The following is a 19,897-nucleotide window of genomic DNA, read 5'->3' as shown; positions in this document are numbered from 1 at the left end:
ACTGATTAGTAATTTGTCACAGGCTTGCAAGGGGTCTGCCAAAGTTGGAGGCAGTGGAACAACGTGCACTTCCCGTGTCTTCAAACCGACTCAGGCACTGAGTTTTCCATTCCAATCTCAGGAAATAAATAGCAGTGATAATTGATGAACAGCCCTGAGATGCCTTCCCATGCCTTTTCAGATCCTGATTTTATCATCCTGCTAGGAGAAAATTTCCCCAACAAACAGTTTATTGATTGTCCATTACACATTTTCCCTCTCAAGTTCTCGGAATGCCATCCAGATGTCAGACACATGATAGCAAAGCAGGAATTCAGCCAGGGAACAAAGATATCCTTAGCTGCAGCACTGCATCTGACATTCAGGAGTCCAGACCCCATGTTTACCCCTAGATCTTAATTAATCCTTGCTGTACCTCCCCATTCAGAATGGAAAAGCAAACCCATTTCCAGTCCCAAACTTTCCTGGCCTTTGATATTTGTTATGAGCACACCAAAGAGATGACTGTGCTGATGGGGTGGTTTGGAGAGTGCCTAACAGGAAAGAGGTCCAATTTTGGGGGTGCAGAACTTAGAATCATAGAATAACCAGAGTTGGAAGGGAGCCACAAAGACCATCAAGTCCAAATCCTGCACAAATCCGTGTGGTTTGGGGAATTTTTTTCTTTTTTTTTTTTTTTCCAAGATCAAGCACTAACATCCTTTAAGTCATAAATGCAGCAGATTATAATACTCTAACATTTAGAAATAAATCATGCTGGCTAATAAATTTCCTTAAAAGTGCAAGTGCCTTCTAAATAAGTTTTCCAGATCAGATCTGTCAAGGCAGCTCACGCCTGTCCCTCCTTAGAGGGAGGGCAATTTCTGCCAAATTAACCATTACTCCCTGTGATCAGGAGTAGGCTGAGATAATTGGGGTTGTTCAGCCTGGGGAAGAGAAGGCTTTGAGGTGACCTAATTGCAGCCTCTCGGGCTTTTTGCAAGGACATGTAGTGTTAGGACAGGGGGAATGGATTGAAATTGACAGAGAGAGGGTTTATGTTGGATGTTAGGAGGAAATTCTGTCCTGTGAGGGTGCTGAGACCCTGGCATGGGTGGTCCAGAGAAGCTCTGGCCACCCCACCCCTGGAAGTTTTGGATGGGCTTGGAGGAACCTGGCCTAGAAGAAGGTGTCTCTGTCCATAGCAGGGGTTGGAACAAGGTGATCTTTAAGGTCCTGTCCAACCCAAACCATTCCATGATTCCATGAATCAGGAACAGAGCCAAAATTTGACCCCCTGCTCATCTCAGCCTGCACCCAGTGCCCTAAAGACCAGGTCACTCCCCCCCAAGGCAGCACCTCAGTACACCTGCTCTTTGGGAAGAACACAGACCAAGAAATGAGTGGGAAACATCTCATTTTTCCACACAAAGGCAGCCCAGAACAAACAGCTTCCTACAGGAATCACAGCTGCTTTGGCGTGCAAAGGCCGACATGCATGCAAATGGTGCCTAATTAACTGCTTAAGGAGAGATTAGCTGCCATATGTTGCAGGAGTGATGGGTGTGCTTCCAGTGTGGAATTAATCGATTACAAACGCTCTCATGAAATGCACCGAGGGCTGCCTGCACCCTGGGCAGGAGAGGGGCAGAGCTGGCTGTGGTGTTGGTGTCCCTGTGCTCAGCTGGCTGGGACAAGGTGAGCAGGGCAGGGCTGCAGGAGCACTTGTGCCACAGCCACAGCTTCTCTGGGCAACCTGTGCCAGGGCCTCACCACCCTCCCAGGGAAGAATTTCATCCCAATATCCAATCTAAACCTGCTATGGGTGCTCATGACTCACGTTGAAGGAGCCACGTGGGTTTGGGTGGCCACAACACAGGGAAAAGGGTCTGCTCCACCATTATAAATCTCATTTACCCTGTGCACAAAACAGCAACTGAAGGAACAAGTCAAGGCACCACCAAATGGAGCCTTTGCATGACACCACACACCACAACAGGCCAAGATGGAGAAAGAGCTGGGTCTCAGAATTTGGGATGAACCACCTGTTTCTGCAGTCAAGCCAGGTGTCCTTGATAAAGAAATTCTATCTGCACTTTGGGAATGACAGGGAATAGGGGAAGACATCCAGGTCATGATCCTCACAGTTCTGGGTGCCACTGGAAAACTGTTCATGACCTCCTGGTCATCCCCTGGCCAGGCACCTGCCCACTCCCACTCCACCCTCAGCTCACCCTGCAGCCCTTTCCTACCCACAGTTCACCCAGGAAAAATAATTGTGTTCTTCAGCTGAGAGAGCTCAATGGATGTGTCAAGGGTTTGGCAGGGCTGTGGGATCACCAGAAAGGGAAAGAGGGCGGGGAAGGATCACACCTTTGAGCAGGGCAGGGCTCAGCAGCCCGGCTGCCTTCCTCAGCAGGGCTTTACCCCACATGCATTAATCAGGAGAAATCATTTAATCCTTCTCACCTCTTTTCCTGCAAAGTGGGTTATTGGTATATCCCAGCTTTGCATGGATAAATCCAAACCCAGCATTTTATTGCCCCAACTGTGGGTCTCTGTGAATGGGGGAGTGCAAGGAAGAAACTCAAGCTGTAATTCCTACCTGTCCCCCACGTTCTGAAGTCACAGACTTCAAAGGCCTGAAGCCAAGTCCCTGGAAAGCACTGAAAGGCTCCACTGAAAGCCTGTTAAAGTCTTGAGCTCCAGATTTTCCCCGGAGATTTCCCCTCCTGCCAAGACTGACAGGCCTGAAAGCAAGGAGGGCACTGCCCCAAATGTTGGAGCAGCAGATTATACCAAAGGCTTCACCCCCTGGAAATGGTATTGAAATGAAGAGTAGGTGACACAGCAGCCACGGTGAGCCTCAGAAAGGTCAAGTGATCCTGTGCTTCCTTAGGAGCAATTTATGCAGTGCTCCAGTGCCACCTGAAATGGAATAATCTCAAGAAGGCACTGAGAGCTCTCCCTCTGCTGTTTCCTAGACCTCAGTAGGAGATGGAAAACCAGGGAGATTTGTTGGGTGTTGCACAGAGGCAAAAGAAATAATTCTGCTCTCTCAGAGTGTTTTCGAATTCTGTCATCAGGGTTTAAATACTTGCCTTACACTCAATCTCAACCTCTGTTACACACACAAAAGTGTTATAGCAACTATTCCATATAAACACTCCTTTGCCTCCCAGTGCCATTTAGCACTTGTAAAATAAGAAGGAACTACCACCAACAACTCTGAATGATGCAGAAAGACAAGATACTGTCAGATGAAACACCTGATGCTGAAAATGAGATGTGAGCCACTGAGATCTGGGGCTTTGCTTTGACTGTGGAAGTCTGAACTCCAGGAGCCTAAGGGGCTAAGAAGTGAGAATTGCTGGGCTATAAGAAAAACCCACTTTAGTGCAGAAAATGTTAAAGCAACTTTTAAACCACAGCCAGGAGGCACCTAAATATTGCATTAGAATGGGCCATTGAGCTTTGCAACAGCACCAAGGGAAGGGGAAGTTATCCCGAGCACAGAGAGGAAAATTGAAAGGTGAAGGGAAAATAGGGAAGTGAAAGGTATGAAGAAAAAAAGAGAAAGGCAGGAGCCTCCCTTCAGCAACAGGCTCAGCACATTCTACACACAGAGAATGCCTCGTCTTGCTTTGAACAGACAGGTGTCTGCTAAGGAAGGCAGGAGCCTCCCTTGAAATGGAGAATGTAAAAGCCCTCCCTCCAAATTATTGTAATTTTGAAATTAAGGGGCTCTCAGGCAAAGATATGAGAATAGGAATAACAGTTCTTTATTAGGAAAATTTAAAATACAAATGCAATAGTACAAAATAACACTGCCAGAGTCAGACAGGCCCTGGCCCCTGTGTGTCAGGATGGTGGCACAGTCCCATCCCAGGGGGCTCAGGGTGGTGGCACAGTCCCATCCCAGGGGGGCTCAGGGTGGGGGCACAGTCCCATCCCAGGGTGGCTCAGGATGGTGGCACAGTCCCATCCCAGGGGGCTCAGGGTGGTGGCACAGTCCCATCCCAGGGGGGCTCAGGGTGGTGGCACAGTCCCATCCCAGGGGGGCTCAGCCCTCCTGCAGTGCCAGCTGTGGTTCTGCTGGAGCAGGGATCCTGCACAAGGGGGGAGTTTTCCTCTGCAGCTCCAGGGCTGCTGGAGATGGGCCTGCTCTCCCTCTGGGAATGCAGGGCAGCAGAAAGCTGCTCCTCTGGGAATGCAGGGGGCAAAGGCTGCTGGGCTGTTCCCAGGGCAGATTGGATCCAGGGAGGAATGCTTGGCTCCTCCCCTGGGTGCAGCATCTCCCCATGGGATGGTGGAATTTGATCAGCCCTGCAGGGACACTCAGTGGCCATGGACAGCAGAGATCTCCTGAAGGGAGGATGGGCTGTGGGAGAGAGAAAGAAAACTGCCCCAGGAACAGCAGAGAGCTGCCCAGCTCTGACAGATGGGGACAGGATGCACAGCCCCAGCACATCTTGCATTTCCAACCCAAGACACCTCTTTAACAGAAAGTGATGGGGTTTGACTTTAAAATCAGGCCTTCAAACCCCCTTGTTTTGTGCAGAGGCTGAGCTGTGTGCAGCAGGTTGGGAGCCAGCCCTCGACTGCAGTGTCACCTCCCAGCGCTGCCAGTTGGGCACCCTGGCATCACCTCGTGGATTTAAATAGAAGCATTGATAACTTGACCCCCCCTTAGTAACAAAGGGCCCTCAAATGCCTGCAAAATGATTGAAGCAGGCATAAGATTAGCTCCAGAAGGCAAGGAAAATAAAAGGTATTCAAAAACCAGCAAAATCCCACAAAACTCACCACTTTCTACTCAAGTGCAAGCTCACTGGAGAAGCTGCACCCACGCCAGGCTGGGCCATGCACAACACTGCAAAGAGAAGGAACAAACACAGGTTTTAGAAGGTAGACCTTTTCTGTCTTCTTTATTATCAATGCACTCATTATTTTGGGATATTCATTCCTTTTGTGTTCAGAGAATTCAGAAAGAAAATGCAGTACAGTCTCCTCCCTCTCCATTTGTCTCCCTCTCCCCACTCTTTTTGAGGAAATTGGTAAAGGCTCTCTCTTAGGAGACTAAAAGGAAGATATTAAATACAGACACGTAAGAAATCATCACTTACATGCAGTGTTTTTACAAAATCCAGTAATTTATAAAAAAGCAAAGTTCTTCAAAATGACCTTTTAGGTACTAGACAATTTTTTTGAAGTGGGAGAAAGAGGAAAAAAAAAACCCCAAGAGGACTTTCTCTTGGTAGTATGACGTGCACTTAGCAGGAGAAAGCTGTTAAAACCACTTAAACTCTGTTTTAGGTCTTTCTGCTGTTGCCCATCACCATGGTATCAGAACATCAGAAATGTAAAGCAGATTAGCAAAAGCTGAGTCTCTGTGGGGCTGCTGGTTCTTTGTCATTTTTTGTGTACACAGAATCCCAGGGGAAGTGAGTCCACGTGTGTTTGTTTCCAGGGAGGCTGAAGGCAAATTCCATTTTCCTACAGTGCTGCCTAAGGGGATGGAGCTGCAGCAATTTCCTGAGTCGCTCAGAATTTGGCCTTGTCCATTTTCTTCTGAAAGTTTATTCCATAATCAAACTCTTTTGTGGACAGGAAACCTATATTCAGGATTTGCAACTGGTATTTTGGATTCTCTGAGGCCTCGATAGGTGTCAAATGTGTGCCGTCCTTCAAGCACCTCTTTTCTAGCTCTGAATGGGTTAATTTTCTCAGTGGTAATTTTGTGAAATTACTCAAATGGATGTGAATTCCTGCATGCAGTTTTTTACAGCTTTGTCCTCCACCAGAATAAAACCCCAGTCCCTGTGACAATGCTGCCTCTATCCTGACACAACAGCCAGGGCCATCACTGTCACCAGTTGGTGATGGAGCTGTTATTACAGAGAACATTACATCTCCAGTGATGGGATTTGGTGGTCAGCTGCTTGTTCTGTGCAAAATTATGTTTGAACAGAGCTAACAATCAAACATTTAGAACCATCACATAAAACATAAAAGGATGGAAGAACAAAATAATGAAGGGAAAAAAAAAATAAAAAGCACTTGGGGACATTCTCTAGTACAGTTTGTACCATCACACAAGAGTTATTATTTTTCCTACAGCTCATGGTTAGGAACACTCTCAAAGTCCAGGAGCTCCATTTGACCATTCCCAGCCCCTAGGCTGCCTAATTTGGGGTCCCAGAGGTGGAGTCTGCCCTTCTGATGACTCTGAATATCCCAGGCAATAACCATAGGATGCTGTGTAGGCAGAGCTCTAGTCCTGAGTTATATAATCTGATCTGGCTACCCAGTCCTGGAAACCAAAGTTATGTAAATGAATTATCCCAGTGGCTGCAGGGACTGGCACAATTGGCTGTGTGCTCTGAGTGCAAATGTGCTGCTCTGAGGAGTCCTAGCAGCTCAACACCTGCCCAGCAGATCTGTCCTGACAGGAGCACCTCTGCCTGCCCCTCTTCCCAACCCCTCTGCTGCCTGCAGTTCCCAGGGACTCTCTCAGCTGAACTGCTGGCTCAGTCTTCCAGCCTGAAATCTGGGAGAGTTCATCAGAAAGTCTGATCTCCAGAGATTCCCATGCACTCCTCTGGCACCCAGTCCCACCCAGAGCAGGCAAGGGAGGTCAGCAGCTCCTGTGAGCGTTGCCATGGGGAAAGGTTAGGAGTGGTCCAAGGAGCAAGGGGACAATCAACTATTTGAGTTACTGCATCCAGTGACACTATTAACAAAGCAGGATTTCATCAAACCTTTTGAGGATTTCATAAAACAATCAATTATTTGGGTTGGTGCATCCAGTGACACTATTAGCAAAGCAGGATTTCATAAAACCTTCTGAGGGTGCAGGGAAACTTTTCATTAGAAGAGTCTAGCCTAAGGTTTTTACCTTTTTTTGGGCACTACATATTAAGTGTAGTGTCTATTCAAAATAATTACAGAGCCAGGATAATCCATTCGGAATCACTACAAAAAAAAAAAAAAAAAAAAAAGGTGAGGAGAAAGAAGTTAAAAAAATTTAAAAAGGAATGAAATCAATGCCTTGGAGATAAATGTAACTGAAAAAAGTGAAAGGCAAAATCATTACTGAAAGAAGAAAAGTGAAATTATTCCTGCTTTGATGCATATAGAAAAGCATCTTGTTAACTACAAGGCAAATCTAAAGAATGTGTTATCAAAAAAGAATGGGGTCCCTGTTTTTTCTGTTACACTCTCAAATCTTGAATAGTGGTGATTTGATTGAGTTGACCTCAGAGGAGACCAACCAGACCAGAAAAACACAGGTGTGATGGATGTACCAGTGGAGGTCTCAGCCCTGGAAGAGCTCCCTGAAGGCAGAGCCAGGCAGCTCCACACAACCTCTCTCAGGGAACTCACAGGGATCCAATGCCACTGTCATATTTCCTGAAAAATCTCTTTGCCCAGGATTTTCTCCTGGGAAGCTGAGAAGCCTCAGAGAAAAAGGAAAACAAATTCTTATCTCATTTGCTTCTCCTGTGTTTGCTCACATGTGGAATGTGTTTGGAGATTGTTCACCCAATTGTTTCATTGGTTTCATGGGAATTGTTTTGTCTTAATGACCAATCAGGGCCAAGATGTGTCAGGACTCTGGAGACAGTCATGAGTTTTCATTATTATCTTTTTAGCCTTCTGTAAGTATCCTGTCTGTATTCTTTAGTATAGTTTAGTATAGCAATCTTTAATATAATATAGTATCATAAAATAATAAATTAGCCTTCTGAGAACATGGAGTCAAATTCCTCATTCCTTCCTCATTCCATGGGGCACCCCGCAAATACAATAATCCAAGGTCTCAGAGATATAGACATTTTTGTACACCCTTCCCTTCCCTTCCCTTCCCTTCCCTTCCCTTCCCTTCCCTTCCCTTCCCTTCCCTTCCCTTCCCTTCCCTTCCCTTCCCTTCCCTTCCCTTCCCTTCCCTTCCCTTCCCTTCCCTTCCCTTCCCTTCCCTTCCTTCCCTTCCCTTCCCTTCCCTTCCTTCCCTTCCCTTCCCTTCCCTTCCCTTCCCTTCCCTTCCCTTCCCTTCCCTTCCCTTCCCTTCCCTTCCCTTCCCAAAAAAAGCCATTTCAAGGCCCCATCCCAGTGCAGGAGGCTGGCCTGAGGTGTCTGTGTGATCTCTCACTCACCTGCCCTGTGACACCACCTGGGACACTCTGGATGCTTTCTCAGGTTTGCCCAGCTTGGGAGGGAGGTCCAGCTGGAAGCTGGGCAGCCCAAGGTGCCCTGAGTGTCCTTGCAGCTGACTCCAGGTGAGGGATGTGGTGACAACGCCCAGTAGATTTCCTCAGGCTCGTTCAAGAGCCGAGAGGTGCTCTCACACATTGTCACCTTCCTGCCTGCCACAAAGCCTGCTGGAGGGCTGCAGGGTCTGGGCAGAGCTGGCAGCAGCAGGAGGCACAGCCATGTGCAGCTCCTCTGGCACTTCTCCCCTCCCCTGGGGCTCCTGGTGCTGCTTCCAGCTCCCCAGGCTCCCTCGAGGAAATCTGGGCAGGAACAAGGGAATGTTCATTCATTTGCACAGCCTGGCTTTGGGCTTGGCTGGGACAGGAACAGAGCTGCCACTAACTCCCCAAGTTTGTTCAGTTTTTTGGTTTGGAGCAGACTCCAGCCTGTGCATAAAGACAGTGCCTTCCCTGCCTCATCCTTCCAGGTTTGTGCCACCTCTCAGCAGCCTCCAGCTGGTCCAGCAGCATGTGCTGCTCCTCAGCTTGTACAGAGGGATTTGGGGTAAAAGAAAAATGGCAGAAAGCCCCACAGCTAAAGAAAGAGCTGTCACCCTGATTTTTTAAGATTTTCTAAGCCTTCTGATGTTTACATTCTGGTAACGAACTTTCTCACACGCTTTCTGTAACTAACTTACTGGTTTGCATTCTTTTATGGAGCAGGAGAAATTTGATGGACTGCTGGTTTGTCCAGTGCCATTGGAGAAGTGGCACTGTCACCCTCCAATCCACTGTCACTTTTGGAAATCTGTGAATGTTGGGAGTCAGAAAATAAACTTCCCCTTTTTTACCTTGAGAAGAGCAGTGTGTGTGTGTCGTGCTGTTTTGTGTCCTACAGTGACAAAGAACAAATTTCTGGGATGGCAGAAAGTGGCACAGGGCCACCTGCCCAGGGCCAGGATCCAGCTCTGCCACTCACCATCTGGGATTTCTGCTCCTGTGGCTGTGCCATGTGGCAGGAGGGCTCATCCCTTCCCTGTGGCCACTGCAGTCCTGTGCCAAGCCTTTGTACCTCGGCCGTCTGCGTGGGGGTTGGTTTTTTTCCTTTGAAACCTTTTGCTCAAAAGCTGAAGGGGCAGGAGGCACTGAAACAGTGCCCAGAGAGACCACACTGCTTGGATCATGGTGTGTTTTATAGTGTATTTGGGATTGCTCCTCATCCCAATAAATCTGAGATTGGAGGAAATCCAAATGGAGCGGTCCAGGGTTGTCTTCCTACCTCTTTCTTTGAGAAAGCAATTTCCTTTATTGGCATCCTCCAAGCAAAAGTAATCTTTCAGAGGGAGGTTTGGCAAAAACATGGAAGGGTTTTATAGTGACAGGGCCAAAGGTTGATAAAACTCCATTGAAGCCATTGCAGTCCAAGGTAATAGACAGCTCTAGACTTTCAGGAGAGTTAATAGAAGGAAAACTGTGTGGGTTTTCAGTAAAGGGAAAACACAAAACTGGTTTTTACCAGTATTTTTCCTTCCCAGTGCACACACATCAACACCACCAAAGAGCAGTGCTTTGAAAGGGAGACTCGATTTCAGAAACAGGCATTTCAGATTGTCTGCAGTGCTGTAAAGCAATGAATTGTGCTGAAAAATCATTCTTACTTGCCCACCAATCCCATAAAATTGAGTTCCCATCATTATTATCTGGATATAGAGTGTGTTTATCATGACAGCCCAATGGGATGTCCTTCCCAAGAGCCCTCTTGTATCCAGGACAGTCAGAGCAATGGGGGACAAAAGAAAACCAAGTTTGTGCAGAGTCTTAACAGTGCTAAGCAAGCAGGGTAAATTAATATCAGGAGAAGATGAACGACAGCCTTACACAAGGCTCAGCAGAATTCTTCTTGTGAGGATGTGGGGCCTCACAGTCCCTGGCAGAATCAGTTCTTCCCCTGATCATTTATGCTGGAAGTCAGGCAGAGCTGTCATCCAGCAAGTTTTAAAGCCAACAGATGTCCCCATCTCCAACTGTTTTGGAAATGCTTTCAGAAAGAGACACAGGCAGACAATAGCAGAAGGATTAAATTTTGGGGGCATAAGTGCTGTGGGGATCACAAAGCTGGGACAGTAGCTGAACACCACTTGGCAACTGCATCTGGTGGAGACAGCCAAAATACTCATTCCTTCTGGGCAAAAGGGAAATGGCTGCATTTGTAAACTGCTGTTGTTTATGTTCTTTAAAAATAAAAATATATAATTTTTTGCTTTGGTCATAGTTTAATCAATATATTGAGCTGAAAGAGATGAAAACTGAAGCTGGCAAAGCTTGGCTTGTAGGCAGCAGTTTTATTTCTGTTAACAATGCTCATTAGTTCATTTTTAACACCTCTTCTGCTGATATCTGAGCCTGTGACAATGGCAGCCATTGGCATCTTCTCCCCCTTTGCTGAGCTGAAGGATTTCCCCTTCAGACCAGAGGTACAAGGTCACTCCTTGTGACACTGCTGGGTTTGGTGACACCCACAGAGCATCACTGGTGACCCAGGATGGACTGAGAGACTGGAGCCCCAGAGTGGCCTCCTTGGCACCTCCTGCCTAATTAACCATTCCATATTTATGCTTTAAATCATCCACAGATGGATAAACATCCGTGCTGCTGTGCCCCAGAGAGCTGCCTGCAGGGATGCCCCAGCTTTGCAGCACCACTGGGAGCTCTCACACAGAACCTCTGGCAGGGGAGCCCAGTGGTCTCCCTTGGTCCTTTCCCCATGGGCTGTGGCCCCTTTTTGTACAAGCAGTTCTGGGGAGCAGCTTTGTTTGCTACCCTGAATGACAGTCTGGAGGTTGTTTTTGCAATCCAGCTGACACAACATGTGTGGCCCACGTTTTTTAAAGAAATTGCTCAGAGTTCCTTCACCTTTTCCTCTGATTCTGCCCATTTTACAGCATTTCCAGGCCCTGCCCTGCTCTCTCCACCTTCACACATCCCAGAATTTTGCTTTGAAAAAACAACCACAGAATAATGCACTTGACCTTATACACACAGTATTTTTCCTATGCCTTTCAAGTGGTTTTTGTAACATCAAAACAGAAAATTCCGCCTCAGAAATTTCTGAAGAAGCACGGCTATACCTGAGTTTCAGATTAAATTAGCACCTTTGCAATCAAAAACTACATTAATACATTTCTTTTTCTTACCTGCAGCATTACTGTAACAAGAGCCAGAGCGTGGCACAGATTTTAGAGGCAGAACATCAAACACAAGCCAGAGCTTTGCAATTAGCCTGGCTCAGGGAGGACAGGGAAGGAGGAGAGGAGGCAGATGGAAAGTGGCATTTGCTGGGAGGTGTTTTGCTGAGTGACACCCAGCACGTCCTTACAAGACAGCAGTGCTGGCTTTGTGTGTGTTTTAGACCTGAATTTTAAAATATGTCGATGTTTTCTGGGTGGAAACCAGAACCTCCAAAGTTTTTAAGTGTGCTAGACTACAGCATGGTTGTGGAGGCAAAGGGAACAAACCCTTTGTCCTGAAGGGTGGCAGAACCAGTGCCTGTTGTCACCTGCGTGTACCAACCCAAACAAGTCACTTATTAAAAAAAAAATCCACTTGCTTCCTTCTTCTTGTACATTTTTATCACCAAGATAAAGGTAAAAGTCAGTCAAAGCACAGATTTTAGGTTAATCCTTCCCAGAAGGAAGGATTCCATCAGAGAAAAGTTTATATGGGGTTTTTTCCCCTCATTTCAACAACACTAACGTCTGTAATATCCTGAGACTAAAATGTGTTTGAGGTAAAATAGTGATGACATTTGAGGCAACCAGATTAATTAGATCAGACTTCTTGTGTTTGCTCAGATTCCTCACCTCCTTTCCAACCCTTGATTTTTTTCTTGTTTGTAGCTGAAAACACAGAACACAAATCATCCTTTCAAACTTGCTCCTACCTTGATTAAAAAAAAAAAAAAATAGAGGGGAAATAGGTGCTTTACAATTCTAATTCTGTAACTGCTGTGCATATGCCAGAAGTTTGTTCTGACTGTGTCAGCTCATACAACAGCTTGGCCTTATCTGCACTGTGCAGAGATTTGAACAGGTTTAGGAGAGCTTTCAGAAATTCAAATTCTCTGTTTACCACCTGGTAGCCTCCTCTGCTGCTCAGCACACAGCTCCTACCGTGCTGATGTACAAACACAGCCCCCTCCTGAAGCACAGATATTCCTCCAAAAGCAGGGGTGTAAATTAAAGTCCCAGCTTTCAGCTTGAGGGGAATGCTTGGGCACTGGGAATGGTGAGAGAGGGAAAAGGTGTCTTGGCCTCTGTGATGTTCCAGACTCAGCTGAGGTGTGACATTGTAAGAAAAACTCAATCACTGTCACCTCACCAGCCACAGCCCTGGCACACCTAGGTTAACCCATCCACCTGATCCTGAACTATTTCAATATATCTGGGAGTTTGAGCCCTGTTTTAATGCTTATTTTTAACACTATAAAAGTGTGCAGGACACTTCAGAGTTGTATTTGTGTATTGCATCGTGATTATAAGATATTGGCACATAATGATTCAGCCTTGTGGGTCAGGAGTGTGGGTATTTCTAAGGGAAACAGAATAAGGAGCAAAGTTTGGGAGAAAATTCCCAACACATCACAATGTAGCATTTGTCATGATGAAGAAACCCCCACACCACCAGGTATCACTCCAGTGAGCATCCTGCCTGGTTAACACCTTTCCAAGATAACACCCAGCTGGATAACCCCACAGGAAGCAGCATAACAGTATTTACATTTATATATACACACATATATGTGTGGAAATAGAGCTTACAAGTTGTATATAGATATATATGGCAGGCTGTATAACAAGTTGCAGGTTTAGGTTAGCATAAAATCTATTTACACACACTTATCTATCTATCTATCTATCTATCTATCTATCTATCTATCTATCTATCTATCTATCTATCTATCTATCTATCTATCTATCTATCTATCTATCTATCTATCTATCTATCTATCTATCTATCTCTCTATCTATCTATCTATCTATCATCTACTACCTATCTACCTATCTATCTACATATATACACACACATATATTTACATATATAAGTAGTGGTTTTAAGTTATATATATGTATATGTATATACATGTAGGACATACAGCTATAGAGGACATAAAGATCCACATCCTGACACAAGTCAGTATTTACACAACTTGTAAATAAAAAATAAGCCTGAATTGCCCCAAAGTGGAGGTGCAGAAAGCCAGCAGGATCAAAGTGATATTTAATCCAAATTCCCAGGAATGTCCCAGGCTGCAGGAACATCCAGTGCTATTGCCTGCCCCACCACCTGGGCAAGCACATAATGACCAAAGAAAATTGCTTTCCAGAGGGGACCACCAAACCAGGGAAGGGGAAAAGCACCAGAAAGTGATTTCAGCACTTAGGTTGTTTCAAATTGGATGGAACGTGTTAGGAAAACATTTCATTTCCATCTTTCCACTGCATTTGCCAAACAGGTCAAATCCATCTGCAATACCCTTTTTTTCAGGTTGTCCCTCAGGTTCAAAGGGTGCAGCGTGTTCTTATCAACCCCTCAGAGCTGGCTTTGGGACTGATAACTTCTAAGCCTCTCCTTTTCTCATAAGTCTGTGAAAGAGCGAGAAAATTGCAAATAATTACATCCTGAAGTGATGGAGTTATCTCCCTAAAAATCCAGTACAATTCCCAGGAAGAAACATTCCTCTCTGATCTCCTCATGGACCCTGCTTTCCAATGCTTGCCACTGCTCCCACACTTTCACACGTGGACTACAGCAGGAAAATTACTTTAAAACCTGCAGACAAAAAAAGAAAACATAGCAGAATCCAAGAAAGGGAATTTTTTTTTCCCCACATTTTGATGCAGGTACATCATTGTGACATTATTCAACATCCTTTCAGCCCCAAAATTGTTTAAAAAACGGGTACTGACAGAGATCTGTTCTCTTCCAGGCAGCTACTCTCTGCTTTATATTTCTGCAGTGTTAATCTGTCTTTTTAGCCTGGTCCTATGGTTTTCCAGCTGCAATTTGCACAAATTAAATCTCCAGATTTGCAAAGTTGATTCATGTAATCAGCAGCAGCAGCAGGAGTTTGTCAAAGAGAATTATTTGCATGTTTACAGCCCAAATTGAGTTTTGACTTAATACTTGTCCATGGATCAATGAAAGTTTTTGCAGCTGTTTTGTCCAAAAAAGAGGTGGGAGAATGGAAGTAGGGAACAATTTGCTTTGGACCCACAGCTGAGGGTGGGAGGATGGTGAGAGGCTGCACCTTATCCGAGAGGTGTGGAGGCAGCCTTGAGCTCCCTTGCTTCTCAATTTCCATCCCTGAGCTTGGGCCAAGCCCCAGATTCACACTCCAGTCCTGCAGGGTGATAGGAATTCTAGAGGTAGGGGTTTTTTTTTTGCAACACCTGGTAGGAAAATGGCATTTTTAGTCAGTGAAGCCTGAATTGAGGCATATTCCAACAAAAGGATCACGTACCAGTAACACAGCAAGCAGTGAGCACACATAGCAGGTCTCATTCATTATAAATTACTTTCAGGCTCTAGACTTTGGTGTAAAAATGTTATTAAACCAGTGGCACTTGGCTCTTTTTTCAGCAGCACAAGAGGAAGCAGCAGCTCTCAGTGTTGTGCTGATGGGTTACAGGGTGTGTGGATGACAGGCATGACTGGAAGGAACAAATCCCTCCCCAAACATCAAACCAGCCTTTCCCCTGTACAGCTCAAAATTCTTCAGCAAAGTTGCTGTCTGCAGCAATGGAGACGGTGCTACAACTGGTATGGAATAAGCAAAAAACAAACCCATAAAAAGCAACATCATTTCTGCACACAGCTTCTGAAAAAAAAAATAAAAAAAAAAGCAATTTCCTTAGGATCCAGAGCAGACACAAAGCAATCCAAGTGCTTATTTGGGATTTTGATATTAATTTTGACACAGGCCACAGCTAATCCTTCACATCCCAAGTGAGTCAGGAGCCAGTAGCACGTGCTGTGATGTTCTCCTGTTCCAGGCTGAGCTGGGAACTGGCTGATCACAAGGGGTGAACGTGCACGTTCAGCCACGTGGTGCAATTATAATTCAACTGCGTGTACACACAGGCACAGAGAACTGGGCTTGCTCATTACCTCCTTTGTCAGAGCCTATTTTTCTTTGCAAGATTGTTCCTATAGCACCAGAATAAACAATAATTTTGGATCTCTGCACATCCACCAGCATTTTCCTAGACAAGCCATTCTTTCATTGTCAGCACTCTGGGCTGTGCAATCTCTGCTGATAAAGCTTTGCAGTCACGCTGGGTTTAGATGCTCAGCTTTTGGGAGGAGGCAACAGAATTATAGAATAGTTTGGGCTGGAAGTGACCTTTAAAGGCCACCTAATCCAATGCCCTTGCATAAAGTGGGGTCCACTAGGCCAGGTTGGTGAGAAGACACAGGTGAGTGCACACACACACACACACACACACACACACACACACACACACACAGTTGCTTCCCTGATCAAACAGGTTCATCTCCAAGACTGATGCACAGAACTGGGCTGTGTCAGTCCTGAATGGAGAATCTTTCTGTCTGTGCTCTTGGCATGCTCAGCTTGGGGGCTAGAGGTCCTACAAGGACTGTATGAATGGAAAAATCTGAGCCAAGTTCAAATTCAGGTTGTTACTTGTAAGAAAAATCCATCCAGGTTTCACCTCACAATTGTGGTATCTCATGCTCAGACATTGGACCAGGAAAGGACATTGCAAACTCATCATTTTGTGTGCCACCAACAGGACTTTCTCAGCAAGCAGTGCTAAATCCATAGTGAGCCTGAGAGCTGTGAACTCCGTGTTTCCAGTGGAACAGACTCAGGAAATACCTGCTGCCTTCTCCCACCTTCCCTGCACACTCAGTACCTGCTGCCTTCTCCCACCTTCCCTGCACACTCAGCCATGATACATAAGGGAAAGGGTGCTCCCAGGAACACCTCTGGAAATTTCAAATAAAAGGGTGTTTAGTACAAGCTCTTCAGTCTCCAGACCCTACACAGACCAAGGATCACATTCATCCTGCTAAGGAGTTTATTGCTGGAAACTTCTGGGTTTATCCATCTCCAGAACCAGGTTCTGTATGTTTCACTGATTTTTCTATGCAAGCCAGGCTGTGTCTCACAGTTGTTTTAGAGACAACCATTTATATATGCAATAAAAAAGCTATTTCACCACATTGCTGAAAACTCCACCAGGTTATGGTTTATCTTAACAGTCTATCATTTACAAAGTACTAATAAAGGGCTATAAATATTGTATTGGTTTTGGCATAAAGAGTACATTATCAGTGTTTATAAACACATCAGTAAATGTTACAAACTTTTAAGTAACCCCATTGACCTGTAACATAAAAGCCCTGTAGCTACTGATTCACAATATATATAAATATATAAACACTTTATGGATAAACCTTTACAAGCCATTTATAAAGCCACTCTTAGTGAGAAATATGACACACTCCCAAACAGACAGAGAAATAACTCACAAGGAAACAAGGTCATTACGAGGAAGACTAAAAGTCTTTTTATTTGGTTCAGCTTCTGCAAATAAAAGTTCTACCTCAGTAAAATTAACACAGAGTAGAATTTTAGGTTGATATAATCAAATAAATAGAAAGTAATATAAATAAAGAGATTTTTCAATTGTTTTTCAAATATGTGACCCAAGAAAAGAAGAAGAGAACCTGAAATGGCCAGGATAGGTAGATCAGAAGAATTTCCAAGTATACACAAGAGCATTCAATCTGTTCCTTCTGTCTTTATGCCATTTAATTTATGGCATATCTCATTTTCCTGCAGGTATCTATCAATAAGGAACACCTCACATCTCACTGCAGCCATCTCAAAATTCATTGCCCAAATTGGTGTTTGTCCCTGGGCTAACTCAAACAGTGGAGCAAAACAGGCCCATTCAAGGGACAATCCAACCCACGTGCCTCAGGACGCTTTATCCAAGACAGACTCACCCTCTGGAGAGACCTTTTCTCACCATCAAGGTCATTTTTTGTGTTCTTCCTCCAGGGCTGGACAACTTGGTGTCTTCTCCTGTGTACCAAGTGATAAGACAAGAGGAAATGGCCTCAAGGTTGTGCCAGGGGAGGTTTGGGTTGGAAAATAGGAAAAATTGCTCCAGGAAAAGGGTTGTCAAACCCTGTAAAAGGCTGCCCAGAGCACTGGTGGAGTCACCATGCCTGGAGGGATTTAAAAGCCATGTGGATGTGGCACTTGGGGACATGGGTTAGTGGTGGCCTTGGCAGTGCTGTGGGAATGGTTGGACTTGAGGCTCTTAAAGGTCTTTTTCAATCGAAACAATTTTGTGATTCCAACTATCGTGGAGGCAACCAAGCCTGAGACAGTCCCAGCTCTGGAGTCTGCTGGAAAACAACAGCTGCATGCTCAGCTTGGTGTGGGAGCTGATATTTAAAGGTTCAGCTTGTGAGACAAAGATCTGCAGCTCAGGCAGAGAGTGTTTTTCCAGACCTTGCAGCAGGAGCAGGACAGGATCCTGGCTGCCAAGGGGATGGATGGAAAAGCAGCTGCTGGCTGCAGGCAGGGGCTGACCTGGATGAAATACCTGTGGGCTCACACCCTGGCACATGTCAGCCACAGCAGGGAACAGGGAGGGGAACACTGAACCCCAGTGGGGTTTGGGCTTTTCCATCTCTCCTGTCTTCCCCAGCAGCTTTATCCCATTGTTATCCTTGTGCTGGGCAGATGAGGGGACAGAAAGGTGAATCTGGGGCTCCTTCTCAGTGCTGGTCTTTATAAGACCATCTGGAATATGGCAGAGCTGTCTCTGCTGTTCACCTTCCCTAAATGCAACCTGTTGTTCATATCAAGTGTCAGCAAAGTATTTTGGATGAAGTGCCAAGCTGAACTGTAATTAATCACTGTGTTTCTGTTACACAGTTGGGACTCTCAGTAAAACTTCCCCTCAGTCTGAGAATTCAGTGAGGAGCTTTTCTTTTCAGTATCAACTTCTTTTAACACTCTCCCTGGTATAACAATAACTCTGAAGGGTGTTTCTTACAGTCTGACTCATTATGATGAACTCTTCAGACAAACAGGTGTATCTGAATGTTTACCACAATTAAGATGGGAAATTTGCTTCATCAGGCCAATAAAAAAAGCAAAACACCCATATCTGAGCCAAACACACAGAGCAGAAATAGCTTTTTTCATACCAGTAAAGAATTAAAATGAAATATTTTCTAAAGAAAATAGTGATACAGAAAGGAATAGTAAATTAAAATTCCAAGGTACATGTACAGTATTTTAATCATATATAAGCCTGAGTTGGAAGGGGCCCACGAGGATCACTTACTCCAACTCCTCTAACAAAAACAGGAACTATGGATTCTTAGTTAATAAGACTTATTTTAATTTTTTTTTTTTCAGTACTGGACAATGCCTAAAAGAGCAGCTCTCACCACAGCTGGGTTCTACAGGTGTAGCATGCCTATAGTCTCCTGTTTTGACTCCCTAAGCTGTGAATCTCAATGCACTCCTACTCGTGTCCTTGGAATAAAGAGGTCTCCAGAGCAGGGCAGCCTCATCTGCTGCCTTTGCCCCATCCTACGGCTTGGCACTGACTGAAGGGGCCCAGCACTGCCTTGGGCACCTGTTGATGAACATGTGAAGGTGGGAATTGTGTGCTAGGAAATGTGTGAAAACACTGCTGACCCCCATATCCACTGTCTGGGTCTGGGAGCCCAAAATCCCTTCCATGTCTGTGTCCCTTGGTTTGTTCAGCCTGGAGAGGAGGAGATGAGGGGAGACCTCACTGAGGTCTTCAAGATCCTCACAAGGAGCAGAGGAGGGACAGCTCCGAGCTCTTCAGCCCTGTCACCAGAGGCAGGACTAAAGAAAATAGCACAGAACTGTTTGGGGGAGGCTCAGGCTGGAGATCAGGAAAGGTTTATCCCCAGAGGGTGCTGGCACTGCCCAGGCTGCCCAGGGAATGGGCACAGCCCCGAGGCTGCCAGAGCTCCAAGAGAGCTTGGACACCATTCCCAGGGATGGCCAGGGTGGGGCTGTTGGGGGGTCTGGGCAGGGACAGGGGTGATCCTGGGGGTCCCTCCCAGCTGAGGATATTCCATGATTCTATGATTTCTGTGACTCTTTGTCATCGTTTAGCCCCAGCAACAGCCAAGCCCCACTTGGTCGCTCACTCACCCCCCTCCAGCTGGATCAGGGAGGGAATGGGAAGGGTAAAAGCCAGAAAGATTGTGGGTTGGGATAAAGACAGGGAAATCAAAAGCTGTGCAAGCAAGGAGAAAGCAAAACTAGGAGTTCATTCCTCATTCCCATGGCTGGGCAGGTCCAACCACCCTCAGGAGAGCAGGGCCCTGTCACACTAATTGGTTACTTGGGAGAAAAACACCTTCTCTCCAAATATTCCCCTTTTCTTTCTTCCTTCCCCACTTTATGCATGATGTCACATGGTCTGGGACTTGCTTTGGTCATTTTGGGTCACCTGTCCTGGCTCTGTCTCCTCCCAGCCCCAACCCCTCTCCAGCTGACTGTATGAGGAAAGAAAGCCCTGTGCAAGCCCTGCTCAGCAATAACAAAAATATCTGTGTGATCAACCCTGTGTTCAGCACAAACCCAAACCCCAGCCCCAAACCAGCCTCTGGGAAGGGAATGAACTCTACCC

This window comes from Serinus canaria, chromosome 20, assembly GCF_022539315.1.
Source record: "Serinus canaria isolate serCan28SL12 chromosome 20, serCan2020, whole genome shotgun sequence".
NCBI classification, from domain to species: domain Eukaryota; kingdom Metazoa; phylum Chordata; class Aves; order Passeriformes; family Fringillidae; genus Serinus; species Serinus canaria.
This window is presented reverse-complemented; position numbering follows the sequence as displayed.